Here is a 4,910-nt window from a genome sequence, read left to right on the forward strand (position 1 = left end):
TTAACCTGAGTGCGATTGAATGCGCGACTCCCAGAAGAGATAGCCAGGCGTCCGCCCGGCCGCTCAGCCCCCGCCAGGACCCGGAATGCCTTGCTTTTGGTTCTTTTCGTGAGTTTCACCAAATGTTTAAGTGGACTGCGTTCTGCAGAAGCTCAATTGTAAGCAGTGACGGAAATGTGTTGTGGACATTTGATTTCTTTTGATTCCAACGTTTTGAAATAATGTTTCTCAGGTTTGCTATTAAAAGCAATTTTCTAAAAACTCTATCTTGTTTGCTAAAAATAAACTTTCTGGCTCAGTTTGTGTCCAGGCTGTGAATGGCCTCCAACCCTGAGCCCCGAGGAGATCGAGCCCTGGCGCGAGCCTGATCTCTGTCCTGTGTGTTTCTTTGTATTTGCAAGTACAAGGATGTCTGCGTGGAAATCCCTGGACACTCGATACCCCCGGGGGACCTGCTTTTCCCGCAGCTCCGCAGACGCGGCAGAAGGGCGCGCTGGCCCCGGCGCTGCTGGGACAGAGGTGAGCGGCGGGGTGGACATTGACCGATTCGACAACCTTCGGGCTCTAAGGGCTCGGGAAGGGACCCGGCATTTTACCCTCCAGATTCCCAATCTATTTTTAAAAATAATGTTCAAAACAAATGGGAAAAATAAGTGATTGCTCCTTTTCATGGTCACAGATTGTATTTATTTTTTCAGACTGGTTTTCCAACCAAACGAGGGAATGGGTAGTGAATGTTGTTGTTGTTTTTGTGTGTGTTGGTTAATTTCAAAATAAAACTGTTTAACTCGTACAGTTGATTCAGACAGAAAACCAAGCTGCCTGACCTCTCCAATGTGCCTTTTCCCCAGTGCATCTTTGGCGCTAGGGACAACTCTGGGGAAGACAAGCATGTTTTCAAAGCCACTCCCATGAGCCCCAGGCCCGCTCGTGGAGCTTCCTGGGCGCGCCCCAGCTGGTCTAGAAGGCCGGCAGATTAGGAAGTTCTGAGGGAAGAGGTGCACCCCAAACTAGGGAGAAACCCAAGAGCTGGGGAGAAGGCACCCACTAGTGTCCAAAGTACACGGACAGCTCTTAAAAGTTCCTGTTTTCTTCGTGGGTATATATATTTTTTTTCTTTTCCTTCTTTTCCTTTTTTTTTTTTTCCACCCCCGCCTGTCTCCTCTTTCGGGATTTGCTAATCTTGAACGAAACCGTTTCTCTCCGGACTGTTTAGACCCAATGAGCGGCCCCTCCTGGGCGAGTCGTTCCCCTTACCCTCACAGAGGGCTGGCTCCCGGGCGCGGCCTGTCCCCAGGATTGATTTATTTGGGCCGCGCCACACCACTATTCGCGATTCAAATCCACCCAGAACACTGCAGCCAATTGGGCAGGGGGCGGGGGCTTGGCTGACAAACGGGAAGGGTGTTTGGGGACCCAGTCTTGCGCCGCTTCCGGAGGAGCGGCGAGACCCGGCAAGGACCCGCGTCCCGGTGCACCTCCACCCCCGCGAACTCACGCTCATTTTACTATCCTGTCACAAAACTGGCTGCTTCGGCGATGTTTCATAAAGAAAAAGAATGCATTTCTGACTTAAAACATATTTTTAACTTAGATTTTTAACAGCCCAGATTTATGAGGCCTTCTCGCTTATACCATATTTCTTCCCGTCTCGGGACGCTTTTACCCAAGGACCCAGGGTCACCTCAGAGCCCCCCACCCCTGCCAGCGTCTGGGGCCAGTGGCGAGTTCCAGGCGGCGTGTCCCCCACTCAGTGGTCGCACTGCACCGTAGGCCGTCGACCAGAGTCCTGGCGGTGATTTTCTTTCTTTCTTTTAAGTTTAAATCTCGGAAAACCAAAAACACTCTTTAGAAACGTCAGGTGGTGGCGGCGGAAACTCAAAGGTCGCCCCCACCCCCAGCGCCGGCTCCCCGCCGCCGGTCACTTCGGGGGAAGGACCGCGCAGAGCCAGCGCCGGGGTCCCCGGGCGGTCGGAATCGAGGCCCGGCGCGTTACGCAGGCCAGGCCCGGCCCGGAGGCCCCTCGCCCGGCGCAGCCCCCGGCCGACCCCCGCGCGCCGCCGGCGGCCGCCAGCACGGCGCGGAGGTGGGTTCGCGGCGGCGGCGCACGAAAGGTCACCGCGGTGGCATTCCTCTCCGCGCTGTTTACGTGACTTAATGTACTCGCTGCGCCGCGGGTAAGTTCAGGCCGCGATAAGGGGGCGGTCGGGGGAGGGTCGCCGTAAAAGCCCCACGCCGGGCGCCTCCAGCCCTCCCCTCATCCATTAACCTTTTTACTTTCTTCTCCCCTCTCTCTCCAAGTCTGTTATCTAGGCCACCCAATGACCGACGAAAGATTTTCCCTCCCTGCTTCTCCCGTAGCCGCTTTAAACCAAATAAATTTAGCTATTAAGGGCCAAAATGTCTGACAAAAGATCGAAAGGTGTCTTTCCGTGATCGCTTAAAGAAGCGAAGGAGAAGCTTGCGGATCTCAAATCCCGATAAAGAAATTCCGCGCCGGCGCCGGCCTCCCTCCCCGAGGCCTGGTTGCTCCCTGACGCCCTAAGACCCCGACTTCGGCGGCCGCAGACCTCAGATGGGCCCAGCGGGACCTGTGGCTGCCGCCTGGGGAAGGTGGAGGTTCCCGGGCTGCGGGACCAGGGAGTGCCAGGCCCTGGGAGACGGGGTGGACACGGGGGTCCCCGGGAGCTCTGGAGCTCCAGGTGGGGATCTTAAAACGGCCCCCCTGCACTTCGCGGAAAAACTAAACTGAGCTCAGGGGGCCGAAATTACCACCCCGTTTTGATTATTTTCTGCCACTAAATAATAAAGATAAAACCCAACCGCCCCCACCTACCATCCCACTCCCTGTGGGTCTGCTAAGGGGCAGTGTGCTGGTCCACGTCGCTGGTCCTGGGGCAGCGCTCCCTTTGAATCCCAGGCTGAAGGTGGTGGGTGGAACTGAGGCTGCCCGGGAGGGTGTGGACTCGCAGAGTAACCGCACGCAGGTGGGAGGCAGAGGTCCAATCATTCAGTCATCCTCGGCTTGGGTTTGGTTTGAAGTGTGGTATTTATTATCATTATTAATTGCTACTGGCATCACTACATAAAGCCTAGGGCTGCCAGCTGGGCCGAGGCCCTGCCCCTGGAGTGATCCCTTCCCTTTCACCAAAGGGTGACGGCAGGGAAGATCCAGTTTCCTGATCCTGAATACTAAAAAGTGAGATTGGGGAGTCAGTTGTGATGTTTTTGAAGTTTTCTCCTTCCCTTAAGTAAAAGGAGTCCATATTCCAGACCAGCATAAACCTTTTCTACCTCTTTGAAATAGGACAAGGAGGTGATGGGGTGGGGGTAAGTTTCAGACGAGACCCCTTGGCTTCCCGGCAGGGGGCTTTCCCAAGTCTTCTGCCTCCCCCAGTGTGTTCTCTGGCAGATGGTGGGGGCAGGACTCTCAATTCCAAAAGGCACCCCAGGGTCTGCTGTCTGCCCCCTCACACTGGCTGGGAAGTGGAAGATGCTTCTCTTTTTTTGTTATCTTTCCAAATAAGGTGAATGCCAAAAATCATCTGTCCTACATAATCCTTACCCCACCGGCCTCTGGGGAGGGGAAAATTAGCGCATCAGAGGAAAAGGGAACATTTCTGCTCCCAAGAAGGTGAAAGAGATGGAGAAATGTCCAACCCACTAGACAGGCAGGACCTAGGCTCTTCCTGGATTTTGCTGGTATCACAAGGTGTGCAGGCCACGCCAGTTCTAGGGCCAGGGTCCATATGCCACTGTCCCTGGGCTGTCTCAGCTCAAAGACCTTCCTGACTGTTCAGTAGTTTTTTGGTTTTGTTTTTTCAAAACCAAAAAGTGTGGGACAGGGAATGCTAAAAGGAAGCAAGGAAAAGAAGGAAATCAGCTTTTGGAGACTTGCTAAATTACAAATGCCCCACTTTGAGTCAATTAAAGGGGCAAAATGTGCCCAAGAAACAAACAAAAAAATTACCCAGAAATATGACCTCTCCATACAGCTATGTTGCAAATATGCAGAGAATTAGGACCAAAGGCTTGTCTACCAGGTTGCCGTCCTCCAGTTCCCTGCCACTTGCCCAGTGCATACTGAGTATGCACTGCACAAGGAAGAAAGAGAAGAGTTAGCTCCTAGTTTTGAAGTGTTTGCAGTCTAGAAGGTTGGCACCTCTGTAAAGCCGGTTGGGCAAAATCCCACTTTCCAAGATGGAAGGAGATGACTGAGTCTTTTTCCCTTCTCTAAAAAAGTACTCAAGTCCAGATTGCCCTCTAGGCAACCCAGTGGGTTTGAAAAGAAAGGAGTGGCTCATACACTGAGGGAATTTCTAGGAGCCATTGGGCCTGCGCAGGACCCTGAGCCAGCCTGCCTGGGTTTCAATCCTGATGCCACCGTTTACTAGCTATGTGATCATGGCAAATAGCCCAACCTCTCTGTGCCACAGTTTCTTCATCTGCAAAATGGGCATAATAAAAGTACTCCCCTTATAGGATTGCTAAGAGGATGAAAAGGTTTCTTACATGTAAACTGCTAATAGTACCTGGCACATAGTAAGCGCTATATGAATATTATTACTAATATTTATTGTAATAGACTTTCATATACTACATCAAATTTCGATTTCTTGTTTGGCCCAACAGGAGCAAACTTAATTCCCAGTAAATAACTTCTTTGAGCACTCATTCAGTTGGGACCTGTGATTGCCCAGAGGTCTCAAGCCTTTTCTATGTACTAGCAGTGAAGACTTTATTTATTGCATTATGGTAGGAAAGGAGGTGAAGGGTGAGACAAACATTAGGTTCTCTACTTGTCTTTGGTTCCTTTGAAGAGGAGACATCCCTTGTTGTTCCCCTTGCAAATGCCAGCAACAGATCTTCTGCAATGTCTTCTACAGGACAAAGACAGTAATCTTGAGGCT

General features: G+C 51.9%; 1 long non-coding RNA gene across 1 annotated transcript; it reads right to left on the bottom strand.

Moving 5' to 3' along the window:
* Positions 1 to 1,564: 1,564 nt before the first annotated feature.
* Positions 1,565 to 2,918, bottom strand: LOC141409050 (uncharacterized). Its single transcript, XR_012427258.1, has 2 exons — positions 2,837 to 2,918; positions 1,565 to 1,826 (listed from the first exon to the last, which is right to left on the bottom strand). It is a non-coding gene; the product is annotated as an uncharacterized lncRNA (long non-coding RNA).
* Positions 2,919 to 4,910: the final 1,992 nt, after the last annotated feature.

Source organism: Macaca fascicularis, chromosome 18 (genome assembly GCF_037993035.2).
Source record: "Macaca fascicularis isolate 582-1 chromosome 18, T2T-MFA8v1.1".
Taxonomy (NCBI): domain Eukaryota; kingdom Metazoa; phylum Chordata; class Mammalia; order Primates; family Cercopithecidae; genus Macaca; species Macaca fascicularis.